The 26704-nt window shown below is 41.5% G+C and overlaps 1 pseudogene; it reads right to left on the reverse strand.

The window, feature by feature from the left end:
- Window positions 1-25447, reverse strand: part of LOC144790947 (nicotinamide N-methyltransferase-like) — a 61563-nt pseudogene extending 36116 nt beyond the window's left edge.
- Window positions 25448-26704: the final 1257 nt, after the last annotated feature.

Consider the following 26704-nt stretch of genomic DNA (forward strand, 5'->3'; position numbering starts at 1 on the left):
GTCCAAATAGACTCCTAACTATAGTAGGTACAGGCATAAAGAGCTCGTTGATACCTGCAAGAAATTAGATAGGTACATCGTGTATAATGTGCAAGTGAAAATTAGTATTATTGACTCAACCTGAATGTTTAACATACATTGTCCTTGAATTGGAGATATATGAAATGTTAAAAACAAATACATGTTCAAAGATGGCGGATATTATTGAATGTATGCAGTCCTCTTTTTTTATGTAAACCAAAAGACGTCTATGAAATGCACAGAGTCACTCAAGCTCGATGTGTGAACAAGGGAGCTGAGTCTCTCGAAACGCGTTACAACATTTAAATAAACACCTGCGGAATCACCACCTACCGAGAGCGTGCCATGATTTGGAAATCGTGTTGGAATATGTATATATATATATTCACTGAAAAAACCCATAGGTTTCAGGCCTTATATAGTTAGGAATTAGCATTTAAAAAACCTTTGAAATTCATTGAAAAAACCATAGGTTTCAGGAGTTATATAGTTAGGTATTAGCTTTTACAAAACCTTTGAAATTCACTCGAAAAACTATAAGTTTTAGTGGTGTTATAGTTAGTTGGACATTTTACTCATACAAAACCATTGAAATTGCTCCTATATAGTTAGTTGTACTAACTATATTTCGCGCACCCGCAATCCACTGCTGATGATGTCACATATTAGATCATTCATGACATGGTCAGTGACATCACTGATGACATCTCAAATGACATCACTGATGACATCATCCACGTGACAATCACATACACCTTTTAATACACTATTACAGGAGCAATTTCAATGGTTTTGTATGAGTAAAATGTCCAGCTAACTATAACACCACTAAAACTTATAGTTTTTCAAGTGAATTTCAAAGGTTTTGTAAAAGCTAATTCCTAACTATATAACTCCTGAAACCTATGGTTTTTTCAGTGAATTTCAAAGTTTTTTTAAATGCTAATTCCTAACTATATAAGGCCTGAAACCTATGGTTTTTTCAGTGAATTTGAAGGGTTTTTTAAATGCCAATTCCTAACTATATAAGGCCTGAAACCTATGGTTTTTTCAGTGAATTTGCAAGATTTTTCTAAATGCTAATTCCTAACTATATAAGGCCTGAAACCTATGGTTTTTTCAGTGAATTTCAAAGGTTTTTTAAATGCTAATTCCTAACTATATAAGGCCTGAAACCTATGATTTTTTCAGTGAATTCGCAAGGTTTTTTAAATGCTAATTCCTAACTATTTAACGCCTGAAACCTATGGTTTTTTCAGTGAATTTGCAAGGTTTTTTAAATGCTAATTCCTAACAATATAAAGCCTGAAACCTATGGTTTTTTCTGTGAATTTCAAAGGTTTTTTTAATGCTAATTCTATTAGCGGATAACGTTTAAATATATTAATATCCTAGTGGGACCACCTGAGCAGCCCTAAGGGGTCAGTGTGTTTCTACCCTGCCCCCTTTTTGTGTTCTACACGTTTGTTTTTCTGCTTTCTTGTTCCTCAGTCTACTAAGACCCAAGATGGATGCCAACACTTCCTGGTTAGAAGTGTTGACAGCCAATGAGCATGCAGCTTTCTCGGGAAGGCATGCTGATTGGCTGTCACTGTCTGTCAACACTAGCACAAGATGGATGCCAACACCTCCTGGTTAGAAGTGTTGACAGCCAATGAGCATGCAGCTTTCTCGGGAAGGCATGCTGATTGGCTGCCACTGTCTGTCAATACTCAAAACCAGGAAGTGTTGGCAGCCATCTTGTGCCTTGTTAGAACCAAGGCACAAGAAAGCAGTGAAACAAAGGTGTGAAACTCGCAAAGGGGCCAGAGTAGAAGCACCCTGACCCCCTAGGCCTGCTCAGGGGGTCCCACAAGGACCCCCAAGGCAAAACATTTTTTATTTTTTTTTTAAAAAATTTGCGGGGTACCTCCAATTTATATAAAAATGCTACATTTTTAAAAAACTCTGTCTTTCTTTTTTTCTCCAGGGTATGCGTACCGGTACGTGTACCGATACGTGTACCAGGGCGCGCACCCCCTCAAAAAAAAATAATAATGAGTGTGAGTGTGTGTGTGGGGGGGGGTGGGTGTGGGGTGTGTGTGGGGGGGTATGTGTGTGGGGTGTGTGTGTGTGTAGGATATGTGGGTGTGTGTGTGGGGTGTGTGTGTGGGTGTGAGTGTGTGTGGGTGTGTGTGTGTGTGGGTGTGTGTGTGAGGAGTGTGTGTGTGGGTGTGTGTGTGTGTGAGGTGTGTGTGTGGTGTGTGTGTGTGTGTGGGGGGGTGTCAGAGGTGTGTGTGTGGGGGGGGTTAGGTGTGTGTGGGGGATGTGTGGGGTGTGTCTGTGAGGTGTGTCTGTGTGGGGGGGAGTGAGGTGTGTGTGGGTGGGGGTGTGTGGGGTGTGTGGGTGTAGGTGGGGGTGTGGGTGTGTAAGGTATGTGTGTGGGTGTGGGTGTGGGTGTGTGGTGTGTTTGGGTGTGGGTGGAGGTGTGGGTGTGTGAGGTATGTGTGGGGGGGGTGTGTGTGGGGGGTGTGGGTGTGGGGTGTGTGTGTGTGTGGGGGGGTGTGTGTATGAGTAAAATGTTCAGCTAACTATAACTGGTGTCAAACCTATGGTTTTTTCAGTGAATGTAATAGGTTTTTTAAATGCTAATTCCTAACTATAACTGGTGTGAAACCTATGGTTTTTTCAGTGAATTTCATAGGTTTTTTAAATGCTAATTCCTAACTATAACTGGTGTGAAACCTATGGTTTTTTCAGTGAATTTCAAAGGTTTTTTAAATGCTAATTCCTAACTATAACTGGTGTGTAACCTATGTTTTTTTCAGTGAATATATATATATATAAAGTTTCTATGGCAAAATGAAACCCCTCATTTTGTTCCTTTTCAAATTAAATGTATTAAGTGTTACCACTTTATTCCAATCAAGATGACTTCAGGTGTGCCATACTTTTGTCATAAGTAAGACTGTTAGCGTTCTAGTTGTTCTTTAGAACACTCTGGGACATTCTGTCATTGGGCTATAGTTGGGCTACATCTGGATGATATTTGGGCTACATTTGGGCTCTTTTGTCTCTGGTGGCCATCTTGGGAGACTGCATATCAGAATTTTTTTAATGAAATATAAGAGGATTTGAGAAGTCACTCAAAATGTGCCCTAATTTTTCTTTCTTCAGCACTAATCATAATTTCTATGGCAAAATGAACCCCCTCATTTTGTTCCTTTGCAAATTAAATGTTTTAAGTGTTGACACTTTATTCCAATCAAGATGACTTCAGGTGTGCCATACTTTTGTCATAAGTAAGACTGTTAGCGCTCTAGTTGTTCTTTAGAACACTCTGGGACATTCTGTCATTGGGCTATAGTTGGGCTACATATGGCTGATATTTGGGCTACATTTGTTGTCTCTGGTGGCCATCTTTGGGCTACATTGGGCTACATTTGGGCTCTAACACATATATAGCCCAATGTAGCCCAATATATATTTTTTCAAAGTTAATTTTTGTAAAAACCACTGGAGCATATATCTTGAGACATAGCAAAGGCACATCGGGGTACCAGTCTCTACAATTTTGCCAAGTTTGGTGGAAATCCATTCTGCCGTTCGGGCTAAAAGTGAGTCCAACCGCCCTATGGAAATTAGCATGGGGAAAACACGTTTTGGGACCCGCTTTTATCTCGGCCCCCGCTTGATGAATCCCCCCGAAACTTTCAGGGAAGGAGCGGAGCGCAGCGAGGCAAAGTTAAGGAAAATTACAGGCAGATCCCTCAACCGGCGCCAAAGTTATTCCCAATAGAATGTTGCGATTTCCCAATGGAAAACAATCCTAATTATATATACCTACTGGCGACCGCCAGTAGGTAATATATGTATATATATATATATATATATATATATATATATATATATATATATATATATATATATATATATATATATATATATATATATATATATATATATATTCCAAACACTTCAGCATCCATTTCGATGTTGCAAAAAAGGAAAGCACGCAGATCCCCGATTTCTTAGTGTTTATTACAGACCCCTTACCCCTCCAACAGACGCGTTTCGCCTCACGGCTTCGTCAGTGTTGGCATGTGCACACGGCAACACTGACGAAGCCGTGAGGCGAAACAAGTCTGTTGGAGTGGTAGGGGGTCTGTAATAAACACTTAGAAATCGGAGACCTGCGTGCTTTCCTTTTTTGCAACATCGGAATGGATGCTGAAGTGTTTGGAATATATTGCGGTACACCACCGCAGGATTAAAGCACCCGGGACCTAGGTGGTGCGACGGCGGTGAACGTTCGGTACAAGAAAATATAAAAAACAAAGTTGCCCCAGTGGAGAGAGCCTCATGGGAAGGTACAGCGAAAAGGTGCAGCAGATGAGGCAGATGCTAGCAGCTAAACTTCACAGCCATAAGCGTTTTGGGCTCCCACCCTTGCTCCCTGGCAGATACTGACTCACACACATGGAACAGCAGTGACGTACTTTATTGTCAATAAGCCCCACCAAACTGCCTCAAGGCATTCTGTTTGTTGTAGTCCTGCACATTGTATAGCCTCAGTGGGTTTTCTCATGGGCTCACCTTTGTCAAAATTAAAACCCCAGTGGATTGCTGTTTACTCACGTCCCCAACCGCTGCCAATACAATCCTTAGCGGGGAACACCCACCCGTCCAGAGCACCAGGTTGTCAGGTACTCGTGATCCGCCATTCCACGGCGGGCAGTCTCCGCGACCGGGCCTGCTGCATATTATCCACCAAAAACAAGGTTGCCCCATTGGTGAGAGCCTCACGGGAAGGTACAGTTCCTGTGAAAAGGTGCAGCTGATGAGACAGACGCTAGCAGCTAAACTTCACAGCCATAAACAGTTCGGGCTCCCGACTTGCTCACTGGCAGATACTGACTCACACACAGCGAACAACAGTGACGTACTTTATTTTCAATAAGCCCCGCTCAACGGCCTCAAGGCATTCTCTTTCTTGTAGTCCTGCACATTGCAATAGCCTCAGTGGGTTTTCTCATGTGGCTCACCTTTGTCAAAATAAATCGCTGGAACTGTGAGGCTCTCTCCACTGGGGCAACATTGTTTTTTGTGTATATATATATATATATATATAGTGATGATGCCACATATTACATCATTCATGACATGGTCAGTGACATCACTGATGACATCACTGATGACATCTCAAATGACATCACTGATGACAACCTATGGTTTTTTCAGTGTATATATATAAATGTATATATATATATTCACTGAAAAAACCATAGGTTGTCATCAGTGATGTCATTTGTGATGTCATCAGTGATGTCACTGACCATGTCATAAATGATGTAATATGTGACAACACTCCATTGAATGTGCGACAAACATTCATATTCGCAGAAATGCGTCACGTTCACCATCTTTTATGTGTGCAAATATGGATGAATATAGGGCCAGTGATACCCCGTACCTTCCATGTTAGCCATATTGTGGGACTTTACAGACATAATGACACATTTGCGTGTATGACCTGGGTGATGGCAGCACTACAACATGGACACCTGAATCAGTAGATTTTTCAGTCCAGCCCACTCCGCTTACGCTTCCAGGGAAACACAACAACTGTACGTACATGGCCCTGATTTCCATTGTAGTGATTTCTTACTTCCATGTCTAGTTGTCAGTTCGGCACACACACCCTCCCTCATGGCTGGTATACCTCCACACCACATCCATCCAGCACATACGTCACTCTACACGTAACCCTACCAATAAAAAAGACGGGTCGCACATGCTCTACGCCATTTTAGAGTTGCTCCCATTGCAAGCGCTGTGATGGCCCGTCCTAGTGTTTCGGATGCCTAATGTAGGTCCGAACCACAGAGCAGGGGGGCCACCACTACGTGCGTGGCCTCTTTGGTCACTGAGTTAGTGGTTCCACAAGGACTGAGCATGTGAGCAACCTGCGATGATGGGAGCACAAGTATGTCCTTAGCCATAGCGATATCAACACTTAGCACCATATGTGAGACTTCTTGGTAACAGAGTGGGACTGCATGATGTAGAAGGTGCCCTGTGCACGAAAAGGTGTGCAGCGGCAGAAGTAGATGGGGTGCAGCAGACTGGATACAAAAAGGCGATGCCACGATTTAGGCGTACGCAGTCGTATATACCATACCTTATTGCATTTGTATTTTTTTTCCAATAGCAGGAACGTTTTTATGATCGGTCAAATGTCCATCGCTTGTGATGATCGAAAGCACATGTATCACTGCACACCACTTGCTTTCACAACCGGATAAAAAAAATTACTACTATAGTAATTTTACAAAAATCCAAGCCTATTAAACAAGTTGGAACTGTACAAATAGTTGTTTTTTAAATGCGGGAGGGAAGGTGTGTTAAAGGTCGATGTAATTCTACTCCTCATTAAGATGGTAACAATTACCAATCATAACATCTTTCTATTACTATCTTTTAGATGTAAAGTTTCAGGGTGCATTATGTCCCGGCTCGTGGTGAAAGACACACCGGTGACAGAAAGGTGAGCTGCGAATATTTTTTTGAGCCACTCTTTCACTTCCTCACTCGTTTGATAAAGAAATGACGCACAATATTAACTTCCTTTTTATCTTACAGATTGTGTTTCACAAATTGGCGAACCCTCCCCCAACACCTCCAAAGCTCAACGTTCGCGGAGTTCTGCGATGATGCGTGGCCATCGTAGCAGTGTCTGAGAAGGCTGCATCGACACGTGATGTACCCTCTTTGAATCACACCAATGGCACAATGTGAGAAAAGCTTGTTTCCGAAGCAACGAGAAGTCACCTGTGGGTGGAGAGAGTGGGTAGGGTGCAGCAGCTTGACTGTGTACGAATGTACAATTACCTCCGGGCAGTGGTAGTGGATAGGTTGCAACAGTCTGAGGGGCAGATTTACAGTCTGCGCTTTTAACATGGGAAAAGTGACACAAAAGTGGTGCAAGGAGGTTATAAATCTGCCCCTAAGTGCGCAAAAAGAAGCACTCACCTCCGGACTCTGGGAACCAATGGGGTTCAACAGTCTGGGTACACAGTAATGAGAACACACCGCTATGCAGTGGGAGTGCATGGGGTATAGTACTTTGGAAGAAAAACATCGCACAAACACCTCCTTGCAGTGGAAGTTGATGAAATACAGTATCCTGAGTGTACGAAGACATAAAGCAAAAATATACTTGTGCAGTTGTATGTACTATGCTATTACTAAATCTATACTATCTTTCAGATCGCTAAACTGGAGGGTGCACTATGAACCGGCACTTGCTTGAACATACAACGGAGGCAAAACGGTGAGCTACAAAGATTTTCTTCAGTATTAACTGCTCCATCTATTACTTTCTCTCTCTCATACTTTTAATGGTGTTTTTTTTCTCTTTCTCTCTCTCACTCTCTCTCACATTGTTTCTCTTTCTCTTTTAAAGTTATGGACGCTGCTGTCCACTCTACCGATACAAAAATCAAGGCTGAATTGAATACAGTCTGCAGCGTAGAACCAAAGCTGAGTTCAAGTTGTGAACTCTGTTCGCCACAGTGTTTACACAAGGTAAGCAGAGCGGCCTAGATACACAATGCCTCTGATTAAATGCATTCCAAATAAAGAATATTGTCCTGCATAATGACGTCATCTCTCACCTAATTCTGTCTCATCTCTAAATCATTTTAAAGACCTGTTGGTCCATACTGTAAATCTGATGCAGTAGGCACTTCCATACAGACACCTCTTGAATGCGGGCCTATAAGAGAGGTGGAATGTATCAGGCACACTACAGACGTGCAAATGAACAAATATTGCCAAGTGTTACCTTAATTTGTGATCTTTGACCTCATACAGTCACATTGATCTAATTTTAAACACTTATTTTCCTTTTTGTTTTGCAGGTTACCTACCCTCCTTGCATTGGATTCCATCGAACATTTTGTTTATTATATTGTTATGTTAAAGTTATGTTTCTAGGTATTTATTACATTGTTATTTTAAAGTTACGTTTCTACTTATTTATTGTTGTTTAAATAAAAGTTAATTTAAAAAAGTATATACGTCTTTTTTGTCTGACAAAATTTCACCATTATTTAGTGTGATAATCATATGCTTACAAAACATTAAACAATTCAAATAGAAATTATGTTTATAACTAGAAGTATAATACTGAGGCTAACTCTTTACCAGATCTTTACCAGAGTCTGTACCTGGGATTAACGGTTCCTATGGAAAATTTTAAAAACTCCAGCACAGAAACTGTTTCGATGAGCAAAATTGTGTGGTGAACTTGAAACCTGTGTGCTCACTTAAGTGTTCCATGAACTGTTACTATGGTAACAGGCAGTAAGCAGTTTGGAGGACAGGTTGAAAGGTACTGGCTGTACAGAAACCGTTATATTTACCCTGGATCCTCTACATGACAGAAAGAAAAGCAAACTAAGACAGAACATTGTGTAGCAGATTTCCAACCCTATGCAACACTTTCGCGTCACTTTTCCCATGTTAAAAGTGATGCAAAAGTGACGCAAGGAATTTGTAAATCTGCCACCTCGCATATTAAACATGCTTAAGTCTACTTCAGAACAGATGTTAGGATCCGACATAAACCGCAATTAGCGAGAGTTTTCCTATTGGTCCCCAAATCCAGGTCCGCCTTGTAAATACAACGCTATTGTCATACCTCCCTCTTTCTTTTTATATTCTCATAGAAACACCTACCTTCCCACTGAGAACACCTACATTGCAACTCACTGAAGATACGAGTCGAGCCCTTAGTAAACCGGCTGCTAACAAGCATTAATGCATCTTAGCGTCACCTAGTAAATAGGGCAATATAATTTTCACCGCATATTTGGCTTTTTTACAATAATTGTGGTGAAATGGCACTTGTTAATATCATATGCCCTCAATTTTGCTATGACAGAGCAGGAACCTCCACTCCGGCCCTGCCATAGCAAACAGCAGTGTCCCGGGGGTAGATACAGCAGGAACCGCTCCTGGGGGGCGGTGTTGCCCAAGGCTTTCGACTGCTTCAGAATGCAGACCAAGCGGCCCCCCTCCCAAAATATAAAAAATCACGGAAGGTGGTAATCCCTGGGGCTTAGATGGAACTTTGAGCTCCCTCATCCATTTATTTTGTAGCACCAAGGAGTAGAGGTCCCCGGGCTACAGGGCCCCTCTGGACCCCCATCAAATGTAATATTTTAGAGCCCGGGACTTGGCCCTCCCAGGTAGCTAATGCTTAAACAAGTACAGGAGCCCCTGCTTCATTTTTTATTTTTATTACGGCAGATCCATGTACCCAACACACATTTCTCCATTTCCCCCCCAAAAAAATGTTTTTGGGATCCCATAAGCAGGTTTAAATGATCAAAATATTTCTTACATGCCTCCTTTATACCTTTTGAACACTTGCCCCACTATTTTCTAGATCCTCCCTTCTTCGAGGCACAAAATGTCTCCCAACAGTTCCTGGTTTTGAATGTTAACAACCACTTGACAGCCAATTAGCATTCAGCGCGTGATTGCTACGGTGCGCTTAGAGTGCGCGCAAGATGTGCGGATCCACGAGGTCATAGATAAATATGTATTTTAATTGTAATTTTTTCAGGAACTACTGAAAGGATTTACACCATTTAAGCAAAAGGCACAAGTCTGAACCAAGGACTACCACTTTGCCAAATTTGGTGTAATTCCGTTCAGCCATTCGGGATGTAGCCGTGATGAACGGTACCTATGGAAAATTGCAAGGGGAAAACATGTTTTGGAACCCCGCCTTTTTTCTCAGCTCCCGCTTCACGAATCACCCCAAGACTTTCAGGATAGGAACGGACCGGAGCGCCCCATCAGTTTTGAAAATTTCACAAAGAGTCGTCAACCGGCGCCAAAGTTATTTCAAATAGAATGTTGCGGATTTCCAATGGAAAATAGGTCCTAAATATAACTACCTACTGGCAAGCACCAGTAGATAATATATATATATATATATGTATATATATATATATATATATATATATATATATATATATATATATATATATATATATATACGCATATATATATATATATATATATATTTATCCAAGAAACTCCTTTCAGTGCTCCCAATCTTTATAGGGGTGGCGGGAAAACCGGCGAAGAAAACCAGCAATTAATATCCATTTGAAACGAAGTCCCATTCGCGCACTCAGATCAATCCTGATGCAGGAATCCACAAGTGTTGTTCAGCAAAGGTTGGGGGTAAACAGAAGTGTATGTAACGACTGGGCTTTGTTCGATAATGCTGTGTGAAAAAGCCATTTCAGTGGCGAGACGCGGCACGGCAGGTTTATGACATGAATAAACCCCCAACCTTTGCTGAACAACACTTGTGAATTCCGGTGTCAGGATTGATCTGAGTGGGACTTCGTTTCAAATGGGTATATATATATATATATATATATATATATATATATATATTTATATATATATATATATATATATATCAAAGCAATTCTCCAAAAGAAGAAGAGACACCAGGCGGGGACGTTTTGGAGGCTTTAATTCGGAACACAAAAACGGCAAATGCATTTCGGCATACATCACAGCCTTCTTCAGTGCCTTGAGGTGTTCACAGGATGCGCGATAACTATCGCGGTTTCAAATACCCAGCTGCATCCTGTTGCCTGAGTGATAGCTCCACCTCCATGGTGAGTAAAGTTTGTGGCAAGTTCAATAACGCCTACATGTCCCAGAATGCAAAATTCAGATGAGCTGAAAATGTCAGGGAAGGGGACGGCATCACATAGTTTCACCATCCTCAATGTTGATGTGCCTCCCAAAATTAGTACCTCCTCGGGTCCCCAGTACCGCATAAACCACCAATCCTCCGGGCCAAGTGGAGGCAGGGACATCGGGAATGAATTCCACATAGCCCACCGCCCAGTACCTCCCGAGATTGATGGTGGGTTGCAGCGCAAATCCAGTACCCTGGAGACAAGCAGTCCGTCGAAACAGAAGCCAACAACACCGCAGCCGCTTTGCAATGCGGGGGTCTCTGATGCGTGAATGTTGGCGTTCACGCTGAAATATCAAAGCAATTCTCCAAAAGAAGAAGAGACACCAGGCGGGGACGTTTTGGAGGCTTTAATTCGGAACACAAAAACGGCAAATGCATTTCGGCATACATCACAGCCTTCTTCAGTGCCTTGAGGTGTTCACAGGATGCGCGATAACTATGGCGGTTTCAAATACCCAGCTGCATCCTGTTGCCTGAGTGATAGCTCCGCCTCCATGGTGAGTAAAGTTTGTGGCAAGTTCAATAACGCCTACATGTCCCAGAATGCAAAATTCAGATGAGCTGAAAATGTCAGGGAAGGGGACGGCATCACATAGTTTCACCATCCTCAATGTTGATGTGCCTCCCAAAATTAGTACCTCCTCGGGTCCCCAGTACCGCATAAACCACCAATCCTCCGGGCCAAGTGGAGACAGGGACATCGGGAATGAATTCCACATAGCCCACCGCCCAGTACCTCCCGAGATTGATGGTGGGTTGCAGCGCAAATCCAGTACCCTGGAGACAAGCAGTCCGTCAAAACAGAAGCCAACAACACCGCAGCCGCTTTGCAATGCGGGGGTCTCTGATGCGTGAATGTTGGCGTTCACGCTGAAATATCAAAGCAATTCTCCAAAAGAAGAAGAGACACCAGGCGGGGACGTTTTGGAGGCTTTAATTCGGAACACAAAAACGGCAAATGCATTTCGGCATACATCACAGCCTTCTTCAGTGCCTTGAGGTGTTCACAGGATGCGCGATAACTATCGCGGTTTCAAATACCCAGCTGCATCCTGTTGCCTGAGTGATAGCTCCGCCTCCATGGTGAGTAAAGTTTGTGGCAAGTTCAATAACGCCTACATGTCCCAGAATGCAAAATTCAGATGAGCTGAAAATGTCAGGGAAGGGGACGGCATCACATAGTTTCACCATCCTCAATGTTGATGTGCCTCCCAAAATTAGTACCTCCTCGGGTCCCCAGTACCGCATAAACCACCAATCCTCCGGGCCAAGTGGAGGCAGGGACATCGGGAATGAATTCCACATAGCCCACCGCCCAGTACCTCCCGAGATTGATGGTGGGTTGCAGCGCAAATCCAGTACCCTCGAGACAAGCAGTCCGTCGAAACAGAAGCCAACAACACCGCAGCCGCTTTGCAATGCGGGGGTCTCTGATGCGTGAATGTTGGCGTTCACGCTGAAATATCAAAGCAATTCTCCAAAAGAAGAAGAGACACCAGGCGGGGACGTTTTGGAGGCTTTAATTCGGAACACAAAAACGGCAAATGCATTTCGGCATACATCACAGCCTTCTTCAGTGCCTTGAGGTGTTCACAGGATGCGCGATAACTATCGCGGTTTCAAATACCCAGCTGCATCCTGTTGCCTGAGTGATAGCTCCGCCTCCATGGTGAGTAAAGTTTGTGGCAAGTTCAATAACGCCTACATGTCCCAGAATGCAAAATTCAGATGAGCTGAAAATGTCAGGGAAGGGGACGGCATCACATAGTTTCACCATCCTCAATGTTGATGTGCCTCCCAAAATTAGTACCTCCTCGGGTCCCCAGTACCGCATAAACCACCAATCCTCCGGGCCAAGTGGAGACAGGGACATCGGGAATGAATTCCACATAGCCCACCGCCCAGTACCTCCCGAGATTGATGGTGGGTTGCAGCGCAAATCCAGTACCCTGGAGACAAGCAGTCCGTCGAAACAGAAGCCAACAACACCGCAGCCGCTTTGCAATGCGGGGGTCTCTGATGCGTGAATGTTGGCGTTCACGCTGAAATATCAAAGCAATTCTCCAAAAGAAGAAGAGACACCAGGCGGGGACGTTTTGGAGGCTTTAATTCGGAACACAAAAACGGCAAATGCATTTCGGCATACATCACAGCCTTCTTCATTGCCTTGAGGTGTTCACAGGATGCACGATAACTATCGCGGTTTCAAATACCCAGCTGCATCCTGTTGCCTGAGTGATAGCTCCGCCTCCATGGTGAGTAAAGTTTGTGCCAAGTTCAATAACGCCTACATGTCCCAGAATGCAAAATTCAGATGAGCTGAAAATGTCAGGGAAGGGGACGGCATCACATAGTTTCACCATCCTCAATGTTGATGTGCCTCCCAAAATTAGTACCTCCTCGGGTCCCCAGTACCGCATAAACCACCAATCCTCCGGGCCAAGTGGAGGCAGGGACATCGGGAATGAATTCCACATAGCCCACCGCCCAGTACCTCCCGAGATTGATGGTGGGTTGCAGCGCAAATCCAGTACCCTGGAGACAAGCAGTCCGTCGAAACAGAAGCCAACAACACCGCAGCCGCTTTGCAATGCGGGGGTCTCTGATGAGTGAATGTTGGCGTTCACGCTGAAATATCAAAGCAATTCTCCAAAAGAAGAAGAGACACCAGGCGGGGACGTTTTGGAGGCTTAAATTCGGAACACAAAAACGGCAAATGCATTTCGGCATACATCACAGCCTTCTTCAGTGCCTTGAGGTATTCACAGGATGCGCGATAACTATCGCGGTTTCAAATACCCAGCTGCATCCTGTTGCCTGAGTGATAGCTCCGCCTCCATGGTGAGTAAAGTTTGTGGCAAGTTCAATAACGCCTACTTGTCGCAGAATGCAAAATTCAGATGAGCTGAAAATGTCAGGGAAGGGGACGGCATCACATAGTTTCACCATCCTCAATGTTGATGTGCCTCCCAAAATTAGTACCTCCTCGGGTCCCCAGTACCGCATAAACCACCAATCCTCCGGGCCAAGTGGAGGCAGGGACATCGGGAATGAATTCCACATAGCCCACCGCCCAGTACCTCCCGAGATTGATGGTGGGTTGCAGCGCAAATCCAGTACCCTGGAGACAAGCAGTCCGTCGAAACAGAAGCCAACAACACCGCAGCCGCTTTGCAATGCGGGGGTCTCTGATGCGTGAATGTTGGCGTTCACGCTGAAATATCAAAGCAATTCTCCAAAAGAAGAAGAGACACCAGGCGGGGAAGTTTTGGAGGCTTTAATTCGGAACACAAAAACGGCAAATGCATTTCGGCATACATCACAGCCTTCTTCAGTGCCTTGAGGTGTTCACAGGATGCGCGATAACTATCGCGGTTTCAAATACCCAGCTGCATCCTGTTGCCTGAGTGATAGCTCCGCCTCCATGGTGAGTAAAGTTTGTGGCAAGTTCAATAACGCCTACATGTCCCAGAATGCAAAATTCAGATGAGCTGAAAATGTCAGGGAAGGGGACGGCATCACATAGTTTTACCATCCTCAATGTTGATGTGCCTCCCAAAATTAGTACCTCCTCGGGTCCCCAGTACCGCATAAACCACCAATCCTCCGGGCCAAGTGGAGGCAGGGACATCGGGAATGAATTCCACATAGCCCACCGCCCAGTACCTCCCGAGATTGATGGTGGGTTGCAGCGTAAATCCAGTACCCTGGAGACAAGCAGTCCGTCGAAACAGAAGCCAACAACACCGCAGCCGCTTTGCAATGCGGGGGTCTCTGATGCGTGAATGTTGGCGTTGACGCTGAAATATCAAAGCAATTCTCCAAAAGAAGAAGATATATATATATCACAAAGTAACTCCTCCAAAAGAAAAGAGCAGAGGCCGCCATGGGGGAAACCACGAAGACACCTTTAATCACAGTGCAGCGGCGAATGCATTTCGGCCCAGTCGGCCTTCATCAGCGCCAAAAGGTGTTTCAAGAGGCATATCCAAACATTACATTATATATGTGTCCCGCCCCATGCTAATTGAACATGGCCCACCCCACCCTTGATGTCTTTGCTCACTCCAAGCAGCCCACGTGATCGTCGTGAACCACAAGTCCCAGAATTTAGTTCTTAACCGGGTGAGTGATGCAGGGGTGATAATCATACCTTGTGGCAATACGGGTTTTGGCAGGACAGTCCGTGATGATTGGAAAGTGTATCCATATGTTTTTGCATGATTGTTAGCGCCTCCTCTGGTCCCCTCACTGCATCAACCCACAGGTCCGGAAATCCTTTTAGCGGGGGCAGGACGGGCAATCCATCTAGCCCAACGTGAGGTTAATAACCTCAACCTGGGCCCTTGCCATTACCTGCTTTTCACTTGTGCGTGTCTCTGTGATGATGAACTAATTTGGAATCTTTGGGCACTGGCCAATAAGATGTTATTATCATTTTGTTTTCCCGTATTGAGGCTTGACTCTCGAACATGACTGACGATGGGAGCCTACACTCAGTTCCACACGCATTTAGTGTGAGAATGGGAGGGGTTACGGGATGCCTGACAACCAGGTCGGGTTGCACGATATGTTCCATGTTATTTTAATGTGGTTCTATACAATGAGTTTCACACGTTACAGATGGAATGGACCTTATTTTGTGGACTTCGGTAATTTTCGAGAGACACTTACAAGGATGTTTTGTACATGAGTTTATTATTATTTTATTATTATTTTTCTTGTGTTGAAAAAAACAGAGACAATATTATTTATTATTCGTGTCAGATATGAGGTAATGTTGCATTTCTCAGACGTTTACAATGCAATCAATTTACGAATATGTGAGTCCTCTGTTTATGTCCATGCATACACAAAGCTATAAGCCAATGTTTTTGTTGCATTCTTTCACGTGATCAAGCCGTTTGTCGGCGAAACGCGTTGTGAAATAAACAGCACTATGGAGATTGGGTGACTTCCTCGGTTTGTCCTGAGAGCGTGCTTTATGGACTTTGGGCGCAAGAAAGCATACCTGTGTCGGCATTACTCCGCCGGTGTGCACGCCACCTCTCACGGGTTGCAGGGATCCAGAAGGAGTTGGAATTTTGTGGATATATATATATATATATATATATATATATATATATACACACACACACACACACACACACACATATATATATATATATATATATATATAATTTTTTATGCTGTAATGGCATGTGTGGTAAAGGTATATGTGTAGTAAATAAATGCGTGGTAATGGCATTTGCGTTATAATGGTTATGTTGTAAAGGCATGCGTGTTATGGCATGCATGGTATAACCCTGACCTGTACTTCACAGCCACACAAATAACCTTGCACGATAAAGCTTGGGTTAAGCAGCTTTACTAGGAAAGAGTGGGTAGACTAGGGAAAAATTGAAATGACTAAGACCAAGGCTTGCGAGTATTCTCTCCTAGTACATAACATTCTCTTATTTTGTTAAATTATGTATTGAAAAGGCATTCAGTGACAAGATATCTTATAGGCAGTGTAAGATGTAATTTTAATTATGATATTGCCACAATCCATGTCCTTATGATGGACGTTCAGGCCAAACACTGTTGCACTTTGTCTTTTTTTCACATTTTTTAGATCATTTACTTGTCAATATTTGGTAACGTACCCTAAGTCAGATGGCATTTTTTACATGTAAACCTGTACTTATTTTTCTACAGTCACTTTGTCATTATGTTGTTTCTTGCTTGGTCGGTTCCGTTTTAAGTCTCATGGAAGAAATTGCTTGTTAATGTCGTATTGAACTGAAATTGTATAGATGTTTTAACTTTTTTTATCTTTTTTTCTTTTTTTCTTTTTGTGCTTTAATGAGAATGATGACAGTTTGTACTGTGTGTCATTTTATGTCTAAATTTGTTATCTAAATACTGATGTTTAGCGATGATGATGAATTTTTGATGTGTTCCAAAATTGGAGTTTCTGTCCGAATCCTGAATTTCATCTCACTTGTAATGAAGGTCTCAGTGGTCACATAAAAGGATATTTCTGTAATACTATACATACAATGATTGGTTGCTTTTATGAAGCCAGTACTTGTAATATAAAATATCTGCTTGAATGCCATCCATTATATCTTTACTTGACAAAGTTTGGGTGCAGACCAAATAGATGTTACCCACTTCATGTCTTGATGAGAAGTGTGTTCATTATTTCAATCAATGAAGAGTATTGTCCAAGGTATGTGATAGGCCACAACACTTGTATAAATATCATCTGGTGAGTATCATTATCCTCATGCTCCTCTCTGCTTTAATATTCCATTTTCCAGTCCATGAACCCTTCCTTGGAAATCATTTGCTCTCCTTTCAGCTGTTTCTATCACGTCCCCTAAACCTAAAAGAAGCTAAAGACCTTACAAGGACACATTGGATTCCAATGGAAACATTCCTTATGATATCAATTAAGCCTTAATTACCAACCAAGAACGTGTGACTGCTGAGGAACAATTTAGTGTGAATTGTGGGGAAATCAAATAGAACATCTATTTTTTCACCCACCATATTACATCATAGACCTGCATCTTGTCGACAATCTTCCTCATTTAAAAAACAAACATTGATATGGCCCCCTGTTTCCAATATCAGACATGTGACTTGCAAAACATACATCTCTGGCACTAGGGACATTTTGGTCCAATTTACAGGCCTTAACCTTCACATCTTTTGAACCTTAAGCATCTTAAATTACCCCTCTTGGTCTCCTGTAAGGACTTTCTGCATCCTTCACCTAGATCTCTCTTGAAAACACAGCCACATTAACTAATCAGTTATACAATCAAGGTAGGAGCATCCATTTCTCACCTTACCTGTTCTACACCCAACACCTATTTCTCAAGATACTAGAAAGGTAAGTACCTATATACATCTCTCACACTCCAGTAAAACCCTAAACATAGATGGTTTTAGTAACCTTCCATATACAAACCCAAATACATTCTTATCTTCTTTCCAGATGTCATCTCCTCATTATCTCACAGGAAAGATATGTTAATCCAGTCTTTAAGGCAGTGCAATAGAGCACTGAGTTTGAGCTAACTGACTGGTTCATGTCAGGTATTGTTCCTAAGTCTCCTTTTGTACGCTACAGCAAAAGACAACGCTTTCCTTAGTCCTGGAGTATGTACCCTAATGTGTCTCAAGAGACACCAAAGTTGATTTCTGGTCTCAATATTTCTTTGGACATGTCTATAGAGTTCTTCCTGTAAAAGGTGACTCTGAATACCCTAAAACAGAGGTCTTCAATCTGTGGGGCGCGACGCCCAGGGGGGCCCTGGAGTCCTAGCAAGGGGGTCGCGCATTCCCCAGCTTCACTTCTCCCTGCAATTCAAAATGTGTACTTTCCTTTTGAAGAAAGACAGCCCTCCAAAGAGGGCTAATTAAGATTATCAGCTGCTTCTCTGGATGAAATGCAAATGTAAAAGTGTAAGGGATGCTTGGGAGCAGGTCCGGTTTTAATTAATCAAATCACTCCAAGCTTTGTGATGATAAAAATGTTTTTTTTTAGTGGAAGTGCTGACCGTTAACAACTGGGCTGGGAAGTGCTTGCTTTTCACAGCAACTGCATTTACACAGCCTTTAGCACCCCTAAAGAGGAATTGAAGGGACAACTATGGGGAAAATAGTTTGCATTACATACACTCTGGTGTTACTAAAGTCTACGTTTTGGAAGCTCAATTTTATCATAAAACTATGTCCACCTTTTGCAGCACTCTATCTTACACTGTGTGTAATGTAAGTATAAAATAATGACTTGCATATTCACAGTACTCTCTGTCATAGGCAGTGAACCCGTAGCACTAAAACTACACATCACTAGTTTCCACTGAACCAAGCAAGATGTAATTCTGTGGCTCTCTGGTTACATGTAGACCTCTGCAGTGTACTCACTAATAGAGGTTTCATAATGTACTACAGTGCATTTCGCACTCAGTAACAACTTTTTAATTTATTTTTCATTTGTGCTGCCCATTAGTTTTTTATGTAGATACCTGTTGATGAAAGACCTCAAAAACGTACAGTGGGCCTCATTTATGAAAATTGTTGCATCGCTGCGACAAAACAGGAAGACAGCAGTTTTCACTGTGCCCTCCTTGTCACAATGGATGTGCCGCATTTAATGTATGGTGCATCCCGTTAAAGATACGTCAGTATTTCTAAAGTATGTAGGTGCAAAAGTGACACATTGCTGGGGTGTGTCTGAAAACAGACACAGCTCCAGCAATGGGCCTTTCACATGGGGCAGGCCCCATGTGAAAGGGCCTGAGTCAGTTTCACAACTACTGTGAGCCAGATGTAAGATATTGACACAGTAGTGTCCTAGAAGTGTCACAGTGAAATCTCATAGATTTCACTGCGTCACTTCTACAACCATTTATTGCGGGGAAACGCCCACCCTACAAACATTATAATGTAGAACAGGCCTTTACAAAGTGACACATCCGCTTAAATGCGTCACTTTGTAAATATGGCACAAGGTGGCGTAAAGGTGTGGCAAGTCTTCAAAAGTAAGTCCCAGAATATTCTGGGGTTTATTTATGAGAGGCTTGCATCGCCAGAGCATCACTTTTGACCCTCCAGTGGCACAAACCTCTCAACCATACCTATGAGGTGGTGCAAAATCACCCTGCATGGCTTTGCATGACCTCATAGATATGGAGTAAGACATAGCAGCACAAAACACTGCTTTGAAATACTCTGCATCAAGGAGGTGTTCCATGAGCTTTGTGTGAGATTCCCACGCAACACCCATGGATTTTGATGCTGCCCAATATTTACAAAATCACTTAAACCTGGGAAGTTTAAAAAAACAGATGCCTCCCCAGTGGAGGTGTAACAAGGAGAGATGGTTTTATTTCTCCTAGTTGTTTCCTCTTTCCATGTGTGCTGCATTCTGCAGCTCACATAGAAAGAGAAAAACGCCTCTGGATTGTTTTTGTGAAGGAAGGTGCCCCTTCCTGTACAAAAACAATCCTGCCTGTGTTGGTGCTAGGAAGCGATTTGTGCGCCAATGCAAGGGAAAAGGTCAGGAATGCACCATATTTCATAAATATGCCAATTCCTCATAAATTAGGCCCTTTGTTTTTAGCTAAATGATTTGCTATAGGAATTGGGGGCGTTTATAGTTGTCGATAGTTGTCGATGATGAAGGGTACAAGATTCTAGACATTTTTGGCAGAAGGGGGTTCGTAGCCCTAGAAAAGTTTGACAAGGGGGTCTCGGCATCAAAAAGTTTGAAGACATCTGCCCTAAAAGGATCAATTCATGCTCAGAAACGGGGGCCACTTAGATGTAAAGATGACCCCACAGAACCAGTGTTTTAATAGAACATTATCCTAAAGGTGTTTCACAATTGCATTGTAACCAGAAATTGTTATTGTCAATCTGTCTTCCTTAGAGAAAACATGCATTATACAGTGTCTTCTGTTTCCATAGTATAGCATAAGATAGCTATTTGCCTGCCTGTTGAACAGCTCTTGCTTCTAAAGCAGCTCAGGGTGTGGGAAGCTGTGGAGGGCAGATAACCTGTGTGTTTTGCATAGGTGTGTGGCTCTGGCCATTGCTATATTTAAGCGTCACTTGTGTCATGGCTTGGTCATGCAAATATTTGACACCAATGATAAAATCATCCAACAGAGTCTATCAGTTTGTTGACCAACATCCAAAAATACATAATACCCTTTTCAAGGTCCAATGACTTCCCAACATTAGGCCTGGAAGAAATTTTGATTTTGATTTGGTAATCTAAGTAATTTTTCGAAATTACCAACATTTTGCAACTATGCCTGTTTGCATAATTTTGCGTAATTTCGAGCAACAATTGATACCAAGAACACAGCAATAGAGCATCAATGGCTGCTGGGTGCTACTGTTCTAGTTCTGTTACATTTAGTTCTATTTTCAAAGGTCATAATTCATCATTAGGTCCATTATGGACTCGATGGTGCATGTTGAGCTTAGAAAAATGCAGGCTTATGCTCCTTGCATAATTCCATGTTATCTTGCAAAGGTTTCCTGTAAATTCACATAATTACGTTACAACAAATTATACTCGCTTTGCACTCCGACTCAACATCTCCAAAAGTATATTTTCTAGTATAGGTGTTAGTAAGCACCATTAGGAATGGTGTATTATAGTTGAAATATGAATAGTAACACCTAATGTTTGCGGTAATCTCAATTTCTTGGCCATCTGGTACAATGGAGGTCACCAGCTTGTCGCAGGTGAAATGTTGCAGATGGGAATCTAGAGTGCTTATATCCACACCTCTTGTAATTTCAAATTAAACTGTTTTTGTGCTAATAGTGGAGGCCTTTATGTTGCATTTTGCATCTCTGCACATGGTCTGCAACTTTGCAGAGAAACATCGTTTACAACGAGGTGTTTACACCGCACTACCTTAACAACGCTGCCATTACAACGCAAGTCGTTACTACGACTTGCGCTGGATGGCGCTGTTGGTTAAGGAATATTGTAATTTTATATTCTCACACCTTCCCTACTGTTACGTGGACTGGTGTTGGAATATAAAATTATAATATTACACAATCCGGCCCTCCAACGCAAGTCGTTGTAACGACTTGCGGTGTAATGGCAGCATTGTAAAGTACCACGATTTAAAAGATCGCGTTGTACTGACATACATTCAACTTTGCATCCTGTCTATGGAGTTGTCGATGTTTGCTTACAATACTGAGCATTTCTTGGGCCGTGTCTTGAGTGGTTTTTATGGCGTGTGCATGCTGCGTATAATGTGAATTAATTGAATTCACTGCTTCTCTCTGTTAGTGCTTCACTTTTAGTCAGAAAAAGAAAGAGGTAAACGTTGCTCATGTCCTGTGATTTGTCGGTCTGTCATTTGAGCATCTCATTATGGAGGTAAAATTGGGCATTGTCATATTGTCAGGTGTTATATTTGGATCACTGAAATAATATCGACTACCAAAATATCGACTACCCAAAATATCGAGGAAAAAATATCTACAACCAAAATATCGAGTTTGTATGTACAAACAGGTAAGTACAAAAATATCGAGTACAAAATATCGTTTACAAAAATATAGTTGTAAAAAATATCGACTTTAATAAAAACAATGTTTAATTACATTAATATAAAAAAATAATTACTAAAATATAATTAACAATACTTAAAATAACTTTTAATAATTAAATAACTAATGAAAGTAAAAAAATAATATTTTTTTAATCATATTTCTTAAAACATATATATATATAGTAACAAAATTTAATTAAATAATAGCCAATATTATTAACGTACAAATACAAAAGAGTAAAAATTACTATTCCCACTGCAAAGAGTGCAACAGTGGATATATGACGTTACAACGCAACTTTTACAACGCACTACCATTACAACGTAAGTATTGGTAAGTATATAATAATTTTTTTAATTTAAATTATTTAAAATTATTTAAATATAATTTAATTTCATTTCATTTCATTAAATTAAATTAATGTAAATTTAATTTTACTTTATTTTTACACTGTACCCCTGTACCCCAAAAACCCCAAACTGACCCTGAACCCTAAAAAAACCCTTTACCCAAAAACCCAAAACTGACCCTGAACCTTAAAAATACCCCTTTACCCAAAAACTAAAAACTGACCCTGAACCCTAAAAATACCCCTTTACCCAAAAACCCAAAACTGACCCTGAACCCTAAAAATACCCCTTTACCCAAAAACTAAAAACTGACCCTGAACCCTAAAAATACCCCTTTACCCAAAAACTAAAAACTGACCCTGAACCCTAAAAATACCCCTTTACCCAAAAACTAAAAACTGACCCTGAACCCTAAAAATACCCCTTTACCCAAAAACTAAAAACTGACCCTGAACCCTAAAAATACCCCTTTAATTAAACATTATTAGCAATTAATCAATTAAATTAAATTAATTACCAATTACATTTTAAATAATTAACAAATATTATTTAATTACCAATTAATTAAATATTACTACCAATTAATACATTTACATATTTAATAAATAATAATTAAATTACTTCCCACCCTATTCCCCTATAAACCCACAACCCGCTACAGGAAATACATTATTTTAATTTACATAATTAGCAATTAATAAATTAAATTAAATTAATTACCAATTAAATTTTAAATAATTAACAAATATTATTTAATTACCAATTAATTAATTATTACTACCAATTAATACATTTACATATTTAATTAATTATAATTAAATTACTTCCCACCCTATTCCCCTATAAACCCACAACCCGCTACAGAATAAAATTACACAATAATTTAAAAAATATCATTAATTAAAAATAATTATAACATTAAATGACCCTTTTCACACATATTATAACATAAAAACACTATAAATAATTACATATTATTTAAAAAACGATATTTTTTACTATCTAGATTATATACTTGGATATTTTTACTTTCTATATTATTTACAGTCGATATTACTTCACTTACCTTAAAAACGATATTTTGGCTGTCGATATTCTGTCCTGTCGATATTTTCTCCAAACGATATTTAAAACTCGATATTCTGTCCAAACGATATTTTGGAGTCGATATTATGTCTGTGTACCGTTATATTTGACACAACAAAATTTAGCCTAAACACAATTTCTATTTCTGTTGGTCCTAAAACCTTTTGATGTGGTAGCTCTGTCACAAAATGTAAACTAAGCTGGGCAAGCTACAGACCCTGCATTTTCTTTTATTAATGGCATTTTTTTTATCAAAAACATGTAAATGACAAACAAGCTACTTTCAATGTGATCGTCATATTGACTCCACCCGAATGATGTACATAAGGCAGGAGCACTTTGGCTGCTTACAATGTATACATGTTGAACCCAGTTATGAAGCCTACCATATTATGAAAGTGAGGATTCATCATTCAAAATGATAATCCTATAAAAATGTGGTGAGCAAGAGGGTAATTGCACTTTGTATGTTTTCACTATTAAATTAGGGAGGGTGACAATAACCCAAAACATAATCTCCCTTTCATACACAATTTACAACTTTAGTGCAACATTCATCAAATGGTGGACTAATCATCACTTTCATCAAGACCTACAATTGAATTGGTATGGAAAGTATTTATGTCAGGAAAGATGTTAAAATAGAATCAAAGGTAGCTTAGTGAGCATTTGGTTTATCCGTGATTGTGAGTAACTGTGTTCATGATCATTGAATGTTGTGTGGTTATTAGGCCCTGTGCACAAACACTTCCGTTTTTACATGCTCACATTTGAAGTTGACATCTTTTTAAACAGTGATCTTGTAACATATTTTGCTTACACATCAGTATGAAATAGCATATTCATAAAATAACAGTTTGCATGCATATTTCCTAGCAGGCATATTATCATCTGCTAGAACACTCTGTGCAAGGTCCCTGGTACCCTGTACAAACTGTGTTATTAACTGCTGAATGTTACGGGCCAGTTCGTCATAGATTAAACAAGATGCAGCCGGATAAGAGCTCAAGCACTGAATGCAGGTAGTATATAAACTGGACAAGCCTTTACTGAGGCAGAGGAGCATCCCACTAGATTTCTGTGGTCACCCTGTGCCTGAATTCTAGCCCAGTCGACTTTCCGAGACGGGTGGCAGACTGCTCTAACATGAGGACTTTCTACTCGATGACACATGCACACCGGTAACTGGGTAGTTAGACCACTCTAAGGTATATGGCAGAACCCCATCCCCTATGTTAGCGTAGGTAGAGCTACGTAAGAGTACAATTATGTGCATTCATATTATCTAATGCAAATGTACAATGGTTTAATTATTCATTCTTTTCACCATTCTTGTTATGCTGGGGACATTGTTTTGCTTCATTCTATTAATTATTGCAGCGCTCATATGTTACACAAGAGTCAACTTGCGTCACTAAATATTGAAACAGCAATTTGTGAACCTTCTTGTGTGCATCTCTTTGGGCATGCCTGAGTTACTAATGAAAGGGTAAGATCTGTTTTCAGGTTTTCCTTGGCTGGATTAGGGTGGTCATCTTCTGAGGTTGTAGACGTCATTAGGCACGGGTCCGGATGTTGCGCTGTGAGCTAGCCAGGAATCGGGTCAACATATTGCGATGGTACGCATAGACCTAGTCCTCATATATTTGAGCCTTACGTTGCCTAAACAAACAGTCTTACTTCATTAGTAGAAACCGTATTACAAGAAGTCCAAGCATAGTGAATAGGAGATTTTTCCTTATTTTTCTAAACTTTCATTTTCCTTAACTTTCCCATTCTAGGTCTGCTTCACTCAGTGAGCACTAGCTTCCTGTAAAAGGATATACAAGAAAAGTTGTAAAAGGAAATCACAGTAGGACAGTCTTAATATATAGCAGAACCCTCACCCACAGCCTTGAAGCTCACAAATCATCCTTATTGTCTGACTCCAGTCCAAGGCATCAGGTTCATTATCCAGCCATTTCTGTATCTCCTGAATGGAGTTGTTATCTGAGCAGGCAAAGGTAATCTCGTTGAAATATTCACAGATTGGGAGAGCGTAATAGACAACGGGGCCAAAGGAAAGTTTGATCAGTGTTTCTCCTTTAACATCACCTGTATAGATTAGAAAAAGTTTCATACTTAAGTGAACTGAAAAACTATAACGTCACATGTTTCTTCCTTATAAGGAAACAAGAAATATGGATGCGAGAAAGTCGGTTGTTGGTTGAGGAGGGGTGAGTTCTTCACAAGCAACAGCCTCAATCCTTGTCAGGGTGAACTAGAAAAATTACCATATTACCTCGGCTTAACCCTTCAGTAGCTTGGATCAGGGGCAGTCAGGCTTGACTTAGCTGCACTGTGCAAATAATTCCTGCAGCACTTAATAAGTAATAAAAACGCAACACAAGAAAAATCCCACATCAATTTATAGAAATAGAGTAAAGTTTAATAAATTATTTGACACCAACACTGCAATCTGTGGAACCGGAGAAATTAATCCTTAACATTTTGAGTGAAAAATAGCACTCAAAAATTTAAAGCGCCAATTGCGGACATCTAGGTGTGTTATACCAGTTCAAAGTTGAAAGGTATGGCCAACTGCAATAGATCACGGCTGGGATTCACGAAGTGGATTGTTAGAAGAAATTTCATAGTAAAATACCTGAGAATGTAAAATTCAGAGGAGCAAGGTAGCCAGTGTTGTCCAAGAAGGAGGCATTGTTGATGGGAGCTGCTGGAGGAGGTCATGGTGAAGATTGATACGTTCGAACTAAGTGGCCTATTATTATGGCAGGCAGACCCGAGTCCGCCTGCCATCCTCGATCAATAAGTCAATCAATCATTTGTAAAGCGCACTACATACCCGCGAGGGTCTCAAGGCGCTGGGGGGGGGCGCTACTGATCGAACAGCCAGGTCTTGAGTATCCTCCTGAAGGTCAGCAGGTCTTGGGTCTATCGTAAGCTCAGTGGGAGGGTGTTCCATGTCTTGGCGGCGAGGCTGGGCCAGTCTTGTGGAGTGCCTTGTGTGCGTGGGTGAGGAGCTTGAAGTATATCCTCTTGTTGAAGGGGAGCCAGTGCAGGTTTCTCAAGTGGGGGTTGATGTGGCCGTGGCGTGGTACGTCGAGGATCAGTCGTGCCGAGGCATTTTGGATGCGTTGTAGTCGTTTGATGAGCTTGGTCGGGGCTCTGCTGACGAGGGCCTGGGTGACTGTCTTTCTTGTATCTGTCGGGATCCATCTGTAGATCTTGCGGAGCATGCGGAGGGTGTTGAAGCAGGAGGAGGAGACGGCGTTGACTTGCTTGGTCATTGAGAGCGTTGAGTCGAGGATGATTCCCAGGTTGCGTGCGTGGTCCGTGGGTGTGGGGGCTGCCCCCAGTGCCGTCGGCCACCAGG

The sequence above is a fragment of the Lissotriton helveticus genome, chromosome 11, assembly GCF_964261635.1.
Source record: "Lissotriton helveticus chromosome 11, aLisHel1.1, whole genome shotgun sequence".
NCBI lineage: Eukaryota > Metazoa > Chordata > Amphibia > Caudata > Salamandridae > Lissotriton > Lissotriton helveticus.